Source organism: Mirounga angustirostris, unplaced genomic scaffold (genome assembly GCF_029215605.1).
Source record: "Mirounga angustirostris isolate CCGP_5_RB_7025 unplaced genomic scaffold, mMirAng1.0.hap1 SCAF_15, whole genome shotgun sequence".
Taxonomy (NCBI): domain Eukaryota; kingdom Metazoa; phylum Chordata; class Mammalia; order Carnivora; family Phocidae; genus Mirounga; species Mirounga angustirostris.
In genome coordinates this window covers 32919644-32932206 of record NW_026991723.1, presented here as the reverse complement: position 1 = coordinate 32932206, position 12563 = coordinate 32919644, and the positions used below count along the sequence as shown (strand labels likewise).

Here is a 12563-nt window from a genome sequence, read left to right as displayed (position 1 = left end):
ACATTAATGCCTTTTGCTTTTCTGTCATAGGCTTCTTGGAAAAGACATCCTTCTCTCTTTGGGGAGAGAAACAAGACAAATGGCTTGGATAAGTTAAGATTTACTGAGTCCTTACTATGTGCAGGGCTCAACATTTTATATGCATTATCTCACTTAATCCTCATGATGACCCTAGGGGAGAGATCCGATTATTATCCTCTTTCACACACAAGGAAACAGAAACGTAGGAGGACACAGCGAGTACGTGGTGGAGTCAGTATTTGAATCCCAGCATTCTGGCTCCCAGCCTCTCATTAATCACTACATTGAACTGGTTTCCCAAGCACAGAATTCCAAGATGGCCCTCACTCCGAGTCCTTCCTAGCCTTACACATAAGAGCACCCTGCCCCCATCGACCCAGGTGTGCAATTGCAAGGACAAGCTATGCTTTCTCTTAACTCCCTTTATCTCAACAGAGGCTGAATTGCAGGCAACCCTATTCCTGCTTGAGAAAGAGCCAACCTTGAGATATAAATTTGGAAGTTATCAACAGAGAGATGACATTGGAAATCAAGTGAATAGATGCATTTGTCCAAACGCAGAGACAGAATGGGCAAACCTTGGGGAGATAATTTAGAAAACAGGAGTAAAACTGGGACTATGCAAAGAAGACCAGGAATGAGCAGTAGAGAGGGAAGAAATGATATCCACTTGTGATAGAAGCGTTTGACATTGTGGGTCAGAGAATGAAGGCATCTATTGTTAAGGCCCGTGACCCCCAAATAAACTGCCTTTGTCATAGCCCCATGAGTGCATGTATGTGTATGGGTGTATGTATCTGTGTATGTTCAGATCCCTCACCTATCCACCCATCCATCTCCTACTTCTCACCTGCCCTGCTGTTCCTGTATTGCACCAGTTGAATGTGTCGATCAAAAAAGAAATCAGACATACTTTCAGGTACTTCAAACCACTTTTCCTTGTTTCCCTTCCCTTTTCCAGCAGCCACCACCCAGAGAATTCCAGGCATGAGATACATGACATGCAACAGCATCACATCTGACTCCTCATGATGCCACCCACAAGGGCCCCAGGTTAAGAGCACCACCCCTTCTTCTTGACCACCCTACTCTCTAACTCCACTGGAGACACTTGTATTTTAGAAGACTTGGAGGGGAGTTGTTTTTGTTTTCAAAAGAATAAGGACAAAACAAAGGGTGGGAAGGAAAACCCTGGAAAAGGTGATTAATATCATTGCTGCTAATTTTCCACAAGCACTTGTCAGCACAGCAGTGAGCCAACTCAGACAGTGCCAAAAGTAATCTTGAAATTCTCCAGCATCTCACTCCAGCAATAAAACACAGATTTATGTGGTGCAGCCCATAATAGAAGATGGAATAAAATCATCCTAGATGACTGAATCACAGTGTTTCTGGTCGAAGAGCTTAATAACTGAACTCTTTATCCCTCCAGGGACTGCTCAGCCATTTGTTTTCATTTCTCTGACATTTTGTCAAAGTCACATAATCAGATGTACTGCCCTTCTTCATGGTCTGGGCCTCAGAGGTCAGTGCGCTTCACAGTAGGGTCAGGAGACCCTCTCCTAGGTCCTGCTCTGACCCCCACTAACTTGGAGACCTGAAGCAAGTTGCCCCATAAACAACAATGGTTGTCTTGCACGCCACCTTGGAATTTCTTCCAGGCTCACCCACACTCCACCTCCTCACTCCTTGCTTTTCTGACCCATTTGGTCCTGCATCTAGGTTCCTGTTCTTCATTTAGCACATTCGGAGCCTGGTATAAGCTACTTCTGCAAGAGAACACCTCAAAAATCTAAATTGCTTTTGGATGGGAGGTGGGTGGGGGTATGGGGTAACTGGGTGATGGGCATTACGGAGGGCTGTGATGCAGTGAGCACTGGGTATTGTATACAACTGATAAATCACTGAACTCTACCTCTGGAACTAATAATATACTATATGTTAATTAATTGAATTTAAATAAAATAATTTTTTTTTTAAATCTTAATTACTTTTAAACTATGTTTTAAATATATTTCATTATTGTCACCTTAAGTAGATTTGGGTTTATTTGGGCAATTTGGGGGTGTGTTTTTTTTCTGGTCCTCTGCTATAAGGTGGAATAACTTATTTTTCTGTCCTCTTCCTCTATACCTTCTTCCATCTTTTTCTTCCCATGTTTTTTTCTTCTCCCTTCTTCTTCTCCTTTCTGATTCCTGACAATTACCTGGACCTGTCTGTGACACTCGTTGACAGACATTGCTTAGTTGCCTGGTGACAGTCAAGGATAAAGAGGACACTTGTCTTTCTATACCCAGTGACAGTTCAAAGTTGTGTAAAATCACCAAGGAAGAGATGAGGAACCGTTTAAAGCGGTTTATATCTATAGCATAAGCATACATGGAAATGAAGTGGTGACACACACAGCTATAGCTAAGGGATACATTTAAGAGTGCAAGATTGGACACATCTGAAGAAAAATGGCAAAAACTTTTGGAAGCATTTCTCTGCAAGAAGATTACTCTTCTTGTCCTCAAAGCAAAAATAGATTACAAAACCCCACTAAAATAACAGGGGGGAAAGCAGCTCTTATTAAGTATCAGGCAACAGCAGAGGGCAATGTGCCTGAGTTCCAGCACTAGCAAGGAACACAGTTACAAATATGAACAGAACAAACCACACCCGTAGACACCCAGCTCGTGATGAAGCCTCCACAAAGCTTAACATAATGCACATCTATCCAGGAAGACAATTCTCCAGAAATTCTTTATCAGTCCTGGTGCCCAAATGAGACTTCCAAATTACCATGGATCCATGTCAAAGGTAGATTGGCAGGATATCAGGAATAACCATGAACGTACTGAGGGGAAAAAAATATAGAACAAAAAAAGAAAAGAATATCCCCTTAGTAACATTGGTCAAGCATTTCCTGTAGGAAAAAAAATGAGAAATAAAACAAAATCCACAGATATTGAGATATCATGTATACCATATATATTCTATAGCAGCTTAGTGTCAAATATATATATATATATTTTTTTTTTAATAGATCTATACATATGAATCGGTTTACATCGTTTTTCAGTATCTAGGAAGTTCCTGAATTGGTTGGGCCTAATTGACACTTTCTATCAAGATTCTGTTATACAAAACTGGTACTTACCTCTGCGGTGCAATAAACAATATATAAAGAATAAGAGTGTCGGGCGCCTGGGTGGCTCAGATGGTTAAGCGTCTGCCTTCGGCTCAGGTCATGATCCCAGGGTCCTGGGATCGAGTCCCGCATCGGGCTCTCTGCTTCTTGGGAGCCTGCTTCTCCCTCTGCCTCTCTCTCTCTGTCTCTCATGAATAAATAAATAAAAATCTTTAAAAAAAAAAAAGAAGAAGAGTGTCTTTTGTTAATCATAAGGAGCTTCCTTGACTGTACCTGAGTTTATGCTAATGAGATGACTCATGAAGGAGGGGCCTAGATAGTCTCAGCATCAGGGCTGGTCACCACAGGAAACCACTGTCTGATTGCATGGTTGGAACTTTCAGCCTTACTCCACCAAGTCTCCAGGAGGGGACAGGGACTGAAGACTGAGTTCAGTCAGGGGGTCAATAATTTAATCAATCATACCCACTGTCTTGAAGCCTATTCGGGCTACCATAACACCATACCACAGAGTGGGTGGCCTAAAGAACAAAATCTCACAGTTCTGGAGGCTAAAAACCCAAGATGAAGGTGCCAGCTGATTCAGTGCCAGATGATTCAGTCCCTGCTAAAGGCCCTCTTCCTGGCTTGCATATGTCCACCCTCTCTCTATATCCTCACATGGCCTTTGCTTGGTGCATACACACAGAGAAAGAGAGAGAAAGAAAAATCTTTCTCTTCCTCTTCTTAGAAGGCCACTAATCCCATCATTAGGGCCCCACCTTCATGACCTAATCTGACCCTAATTAACTCCCAAAGGCCCCATCTCCAAGTACCGTCACTTTAGTGGTATGAATTTGGAAGGGACACAAACATTCGGTCCATTACACCTACATAATCAAACCCTATATAAAAGGTCTGGAACAACAAGGTTCAAGAAGTTTTGGAGTTGGTGACCATAGTGATGTGCTGGGAGGGTTCTGCACAGGAAGAGAACGTGGAGTGCTATGCCTGCACTTCCCCCAGATCTTGCCACCATATTTCTTTCTTCACTTGGCAGTTCATTTGTAGCCTTTATAATAAACCAGTAGTTGTACATATAGTGCTTTTCTGAGTCCTGTGAGTTATTCTAGCAAATTATTGAACCTGAGGGATGGTCATGGGAACCCCCAAATTTGTAATTTTCCATGCAAAATGTAGGCGGCCCCTCGACTTATAGCTGACACCCAGAATAAAGGCAGTCTGATAAGACTGAACCCTTAACCCATGAGATCTAAACACTAACTCCAGGTAATAAGTGTCAGAATTGAACTGAATTATAGGACACCAGTCGGAGATTGATATTAGAAAAAAACATACCCTCCCATGACCCGTCCTAACACCTAACAAACAGAATGATGTTTTTGCCTTCTGACTGCCCAGTGTAGTAGGTACAAGTCTAAGATGGTCCCAAAATTCTCACCCGTAGTGGCATGCCTTGTATAATTCCCTCTCCTTAGGTGGGGGCAGGACCCATGAATTTATTAGGGTTTTACCTCTGTGATTAAGTTTTGTTGTGTGGCAGTGGTGAAGGATTTTTGTAAATATAACTAAGGTCCCCAATCAGTTCATTTTGAGTTAATCAAAAGGGAGATTATGCTGGACAGGCCTGACCTAATAAATTAAAAAATAAATAAATAAAGGAGGGTCTATAAGTCAGAGACAGAGGAATTCCGAGATTCTCCTGCTGGCACTGAAGACATAAGCTGCCATGTTGGGAGAAGCTCGGACCACACGTCAAGGAACTGAGTGGCCTCAGGGGCTGAGAGTAGACCCCAAGTGATAGCAATAGAACAGGACTTAAATCCATCCTATAACCACAAGGAACTGTATTCTGTCAACAACCTGAGGGAGCTCGAAAGAGGGCCCTGGGCTTTAGGACTCAACACAGCCCAGCTAATCCTTTTATTGCAGTCTTGCCAGATCCTAAAAAGAGGACCCAGCTAAGATGTGCCCAGACCCCTGACCCATGGAAACTGTGGGATCACAAATATTTGTTGTTTCAACCTGCTAAGTTTGTGATCATTTGTAACGCATCAATAGGAAACAAATGCACTCATATTTCACACACACTGATCAATTTGTCCTTCTCCTGCTTCCCACTTATAGTGCCGCCCAAGTCTTTTTATGATGCCTCCTTCAAGAAGAAGCATAACCAAAGCTTTCGACAGGTGCTCAACACCATGATTTGCACATAATATATGATTGATAACTTTGTTACTGAATTGATATTATACTGTCATGATTTATAAGACAGTATTAGCAAAATAATACTATGGTTTACCTCAGCCTTTTAACATATTCTACTCTTAAAATAAGCGTTCTTTGTTGTATAATGACTTTTTAAATACTATTCTGTTAAAATATTATTTTCAACGTGGGAAATAAATTCCATATATATCCTTTGAAGACACATGGTTTGATATTTTCAAATTTTCTGAGTTTTTTGGACTCTACCACTAGGTAACAAAATAGCAACTATGACTTCAGTTAAAATGTTCACCCAAATTGCAATTCTAACTTCTCTGTTCAAGAGTAAAATCAGCAGCTTTTGCATAGAGTCCTCATTTAATAGGTAGTTCAACAGACCCAAGCACTAATGGGGAGGTCAGAGCTATACCAGAGCAGTAAGTTCAACCATGGATTACTTTGCCCATTACTATCCCTGACCTCTCTCCCAAGCCCTCCACCACTAACTGCCCTGAAACCAGAGCATGGAGAGCAATGTGTTCTGATTCTTTTTGTGTCCCCCTTCTCTCATTCACTTCCTACACACCCTTGTTATATTCCATCATTTGGATCATGTGTCATACTTAGATAATAGGGGAGGTTCATGCCTCTCATAAGTTTGCTAAAATCCAATGCAGTAATGAATGGGGAATTATTTTCAAATAAGAAAAGATTTCCATGAATGCAACAAAGGCTTCTTTTTTAGTGAGCAACCATTTTATAGGGTAACAGAAGTTCAGTGTTAAAGAATTTTGTCAGACCCTCCCACCTGGATATTTGATCTATTCCAAAGCCCATTTATACATCAAAAATGTATAAAATACCGACAACGATCTACACCCAAGGGAAAACCCTTGCAAGTAGTCTCTAGTTGATACCCTCCAGTGACAAGGAATTCAGTATGTCTTGAGAAACCTCATTCCATTTGGTGCAGTTTAAATTGTCAGAAACATCTCCCCTGTAGTAAGAGCCAAGTATCCTCATCAACATCTAGATTTCGGGGGTGAAAAGTAAAGTGTCAAGTGGTGCTTGGCCATATATGATTTGCACACCTGAAGCAATGATGAAAAGTACAGGCTAGTATATTCATGGTGTGGGTACTGATTAAATATACTAAGAAAAGCTGAAAGAAACAATGAAGTCTTCACAGAGGAGATAGAACTTAAATGAAGCCTTAAATGTCAGCCAGAACACAAGGAGTGGGAAGGCAATTTTAGATTAGATGAACAAAAGGAATAGAGCGCACTCATGGGAAAAAGATGTGTGTTTGACAATAGCAGGAGGGTCCTGGAAGCTTGACAAAGGAGTTTGAAATTGATGTGGTGGGAGCCAGGAAGCCTCTGAAGGTCACTAAAGCTTTATTAGTTTCATTCTCACAAGAGCACTTTTTATCTGAAGAGCAAATGGGTGTTCTTCACCCCCAAGAAGAAAATAGACACACAAAATAGTACACGTCCAAAGAGAACCTTAGGCAAAAGGCCAGTTCCAGAGAAGGAATTGAAACAAGACCAAATCCTATGGTCGTTTAGTCAACTGTTACTTGCTTTACAAATTTGAGGAAATTGCCAGAAGCAAGTGGCCTTCTGGTCACTGTTCCTTTGTGCAGTAAGGCTTTCTGAGGTTTGTGTAAAACTATTTGTTCTCTGCATTTTGCCAAGAGGAATGGAGTATTTTTATTAGCTCCATTATCCAGAAAGCAGAATTCCTAATAGTATAGACACCACAAATAAATGAAATCTTAATTAATATTTAGGGTTTATCTATACATTTTCTGAATATGCCTTACGGTGAGGCTTTTCTGAGTTAGGACTGGGACCATTCTGATGCTCCACCAAATACCTTATTCCAGTAGGATACATGTAAGTTATATCTAGGTAAAATGATTGAAACATAGTTCTCTTGTGGCCCATAATAATGGATGAACAACATTTTATCAGTGTTATGATGGCCAGTTTTAAAAGCTGCCAAATCAGGGAGGCCACCCCAGTTTAGTCCAGCACACATCCAGATTAAGTTAATCTTAAAGAGAGGGATGTTATAACAGAGACTGACCAAGGGGATTTTACTGTTCTTTCATTCCCTAGAGAATGCAGGGCCAAGCCACAGGACAGTCCCTCCTCTGTTTCTGTCCTCCCATCTGAAGTTGTGGTCTTCATTTTATCCAGATGGGACTAGACTCCACCCTGCATTCAGTTCACTTGACCTTTGGGAACAGCTAAAAGAGGAAGCCCCCAGTACCTACAGCTGAGCCTCTATAAGCACCGCAGAGGAAGGTGTGCATTCCCCTTGTCTCCTCAGAGCGAGGATTACGGGTTGGCAGGCCACCTAATTGGAACACCTTTCCTCCCCAAAGCAGGTTGAAGGATAACATCCTACCACCACTACCTTAGCTCATTGTGTGCGTTCCCCTTGCCTCCTCAGAGTGAGGATTATGGATTGGTAGGCCACCTAATCAGAACACCTTTCCTCCCCAAAGCAGGTTGAAGGATGACATCCTACCACCACTATCTTAGCTCATTGTGTGCGTTCCCCTTGTCTCCTCAGAGCGAGGATTACGGGTTGGCGGGCCACCTAATCAGAACACCTTTCCTCCCCAAAGCAGGTTGAAGGATGACATCCTACTGTCAACGTCTAGTGCGTTGGGGTCCCTGGGTAAGGGTCTACGAAATCACCAGGACACAGGGGATGCAGAGCAAAGGCAGCACTTGCAACTGCATACTGCCGTTTATTTCTCACGTAGCTATATACTTGCAGAGATCAGATAAACATAACAATGTATCAAGCCAACATCCGTGAAGTGAAATATACACGAAATGCAATAAGAACAAAATACATCCTGTTTATGCTTGCAGAATAAAGAATTCTCTTAGCCATCCTTCCTTTGGAGACAACATGTTCTTTGTCTTTAGAAAGAACACTTCTGATTAGAAAGACACACTTTAAGCGAGGCAAGAGCCACTTCCTGCTGATCCAGGCATTTAGGCCTTGCAACATGAGGTAAGGGGAAGAGAACATTTTCTCCTCCTGGCCTAGGCCTGCCTGGCCGACCTTAACCTCACTGCAGTCCTCAAATGACCCTGGCCTGCAAGGGGCCTACAAGCCTACACCATCTCAATTCCCTCTTTTTTCTTTTGTTTTAATAAAAGTGCCCTCCAAAGGATGGCCATAGAATTCTGGGAAGGTTTTAGATAGCAAAAATGCAACAGCATAAAGCATAAGATAACAACCAACAATACAAATCCCATTCCTCCGGCAGTATGCCCCAAACTCTGAATAATACCTTTTGGATCTAGTCCCTCAAGTTGCTTAAGAAGTAAATTGGCCAACGTAGCGGCATCTGATACAGTAAGCAAGGCACACATAGCCAAAAATAAATTTTCAGGCGTACAAGCCTTCCCCGTTCACTGCAGGATTTTTTGCCCTTCCCCACTAAGCTTTTTAATTTGCCCCCAAGTCGGCAAAGCAGTAGCAAATATCTGCCGACGGCGACGTCGTCCTCCCAAATTCAGATGTGCCATGGCCTGTAACGGAAGTTCATCTTGGTCTGGATTCCCCATCCGTCGCCTGGTGGGATACGGTGCCGTTCGAATTGGTCCTTGACCGGATCCATCGCGCGGGGAGCCAGGAACAGGTCCGTCCATCCTCTGTGGAGACATAAGCATAACCCTTCCCTCTGCAAAGCAATAGCCCCGGTTGCCATTCTGCATCTGCGGTTGGTTTAAACCATATATGTTCATTTAATGGAGGGGGAGCGACCTCTCCCTCTATGAACTGTTTTTCTGCTCGGGACAGGATATCTCCCTGCGGAAGATTCAAGAAATTTAATGTGAACAGAGCTTGTTGCAAAATAGAACGTGCATTTGATTGAGTGAATGCTAAGATATGATCCTTTTTCCTCCTTTTTAATTTTTTAATTTGCAACTTTAAAGTACTATGCGCACGTTCTACAATGGCCTGTCCTTGGGGATTATACTCAATGCCTGTTTTGTGCATTATACCATATTGTTCACAGAAAGTTTGAAATTTTTTACTGCTATATGCAGGTCCATTATCTGTTTTAATAATAGATGGTAAACCCATCACAGCAAAGGTTTCTAAAAGATGGGAAATAACATGTTGCGTAGTTTCACCACTTTGTGCTGTGGCCCAAATAAATTGAGAATATGTATCTATTACCACATGTACATACATACAAAGTTCAGAAAACCACATCTGCCACTGCAGATATTCAGGCTCCTTTAAAAGAGCTCGACAGAGGACCCTCCAGTCCTCAGGAGAAAAATTGCTATAATGTCGAGCTAGACCATTAACTAGCTCCTTAACATAATGTGATTGAGGTCCATATAAAGACACTGCCTTTTTCAAGCGACCAATATCTTCTATACCTATTCCTTCATAATATGGTGCTTGTGCCATTCCCTGGACCGGGGGAGGCCTAATAACAGGAAAAGCAAAGACAGAATTAGCTGCGCCAGCCTCATCATCGCTATCCTCTAGCGCATCAAGCTCAGCTAAAGCAGCAGAAAGGAAAGGATTTTTAGAAGAAAGAGCTGGTACAGACGGCAAAGGCGGAGCAGAGGGCTTCCTAGAGGGTTTCTTAGACTCCTCCGTCATAGCCATAACCTGCTGAAAAACCTTCCACACACGTTCCACCTCGGGATCCGATTTTACTTTCGGTTTTGGTTCTTCATTACCACACTCGCTAGGCTCACGGGATGGTGTAAGCTTAAAGGTATCTTTCTCTACCGCCCTTTTCTCATCCGTATCTAGAGGGAGGTCTTGTATAGAAGGAGCCATCTCCTTATGGAAGTCTTCGACCGTGCGGTCATCCTCCATTGCTTTAAGCACTGTAAAAATAATCGACCAAATGGACCAAAACCGAACGGGAATTTTTTCACCCTGTCTCATTGCCTTCTCGACATTATGTCGAACTCGCCGCCAATTATCTAAATCTAAGGTTCCCTCCTCTGGAAACCAAGGATTCCATTCTCGAACCACCTTCAAACACAGCTCAATATCATTAGAAGCAACAGTAATACCATAGACAGCAAGTGAATGCTCCAGCATTCGAACATAAGGAGTAGAAGTTTCTTGTCCCATCACCCTGTACTTAATTAAGTTACTCACCCTTCCTGTACGTCCTTCAGGGTCCCTGTTCGGGCACCAATTGTCAACGTCTAGTGCGTTGGGGTCCCTGGGTAAGGGTCTACGAAATCACCAGGACACAGGGGATGCAGAGCAAAGGCAGCACTTGCAACTGCATACTGCCGTTTATTTCTCACGTAGCTATATACTTGCAGAGATCAGATAAACATAACAATGTATCAAGCCAACATCCGTGAAGTGAAATATACACGAAATGCAATAAGAACAAAATACATCCTGTTTATGCTTGCAGAATAAAGAATTCTCTTAGCCATCCTTCCTTTGGAGACAACATGTTCTTTGTCTTTAGAAAGAACACTTCTGATTAGAAAGACACACTTTAAGCGAGGCAAGAGCCACTTCCTGCTGATCCAGGCATTTAGGCCTTGCAACATGAGGTAAGGGGAAGAGAACATTTTCTCCTCCTGGCCTAGGCCTGCCTGGCCGACCTTAACCTCACTGCAGTCCTCAAATGACCCTGGCCTGCAAGGGGCCTACAAGCCTACACCATCTCATCCTACCACCACTATCTTAGCTCATTTGAGACATGAAAGAGCATGTTTTTACAGAAACATAAATAGAAACAGAAAAGCAAGCAGGCAAGCATAATTTGGGAACAACAAATGATGTTTAACAAAGATTTTCAGACAATACACATTCTCTTCATTAAAAAAAAAAAAGTATGGCTTTCTCTCTGGGAGAGAATTCTTGTTGTTTATCACTTTAAAGTTGCACTCCATAGTCAGCCTCATAACCCCACAGGTTGCCATGAGAAACAAAAGACATTATGTCTGTCATAGGGTCTCTGAATGTTTCCAAAGGCATCCCTTAAACTTGATACAATCACCTGTGTTTCCCGGATAAGTCATTTTCTCCCTTTCTTGGTGACTTAAATAATTATTTATCATGTGTTTTCTGATATATAGAACACTGTGAGTGAAACAAGGAAATTGAATGTGTAATTCCCCTCCTCAAATGGTCAAGTGGCACACAGGTGTGCAAGTGAGAACAGTGTAAATGAGTAAATGGTGGAAAAGATTGCCTGCACTGCAGAAGGGAGGGATTGGGAAGGCTGATGCCTATGCCCCCTTTCCACAGAGTCTGTGATCCTCAGCAAGAGAAGGGATTCGCTGCTCAGGGGTAGAGCAACAGAGCAGGAGCATCAGCAGAAGGAAAAGTTCGTAACTTCCTTTGAACCAGGCATATCTCAGGCAATCTCATAAGCATCCAATGCAGCTGCAACTCTTACTCTCTCCATTTTACAGTCTAGGTCATTGAGGCTTGGAGGGGAATAGAACCCGTCTCCACACATATAAAGTGGAGAACCAGAATTCCAGCCTAGGACTCTAGCTCTGGATCTCACACCACTGATCTCAAGATATCAGAAAATAGACATGTCACAAGTATTTTCTAGCACAACACTGTCCAATAGAAATAATGTGAGCCACATAGTAATTTTAAGTGTTCTCACGGCTACTAAAAAGTAAAAAAAAAAAAAAAAAGTTAAAATAAAGTAATATATACATTGTATACACATGAAGTTAATTTTTATAATACTTTATTTCCCCTAACATATCCAAATAATTTTCATTTCTCTGTGTAATCAACATTAAAGAAAAACTATTGGTGAGATACTTTATCCTTCTCTCCATACTTAGTCTTCTAAATCTGATATTTATTTAATCCTCACATCTCAGTTTGGACTGGCCACACACCCAGTGCTCAATAGCTACATGTGACAGGTTAACAGCACAATTCTGGTGCATAAGAGAGGTAAGATATTAAGAAAACTGATTTTAGGGAGATGATAATAATACAAAGACTAGATCCAGCTAGAACAGGAAGAATCACACAAATCTAAAGTATTTTTTTATACTTGTTTTCTTTCACCCTTGTAGTGATAAATGACAAATTCTACTGAGCATAGTTGTACACAACGGACAGACACCACCTACTATTAAGATTCACAGCCTTCAGGGGTCTAGTTACTCCGTTTTAACCTGATGTCCCCTAGCAA

At 42.0% G+C, this 12563-nt stretch overlaps 1 long non-coding RNA gene across 1 annotated transcript; it reads right to left on the bottom strand.

Annotated features, from left to right (window-relative positions):
• Positions 1-2417: 2417 nt before the first annotated feature.
• LOC135362697 (uncharacterized) lies at positions 2418-11116 on the bottom strand. Its single transcript, XR_010407669.1, has 3 exons — positions 10529-11116; positions 3164-3364; positions 2418-2860 (listed from the first exon to the last, which is right to left on the bottom strand). It is a non-coding gene; the product is annotated as an uncharacterized LOC135362697 (long non-coding RNA).
• Between the last annotated feature and the right edge of the window lie 1447 nt (positions 11117-12563).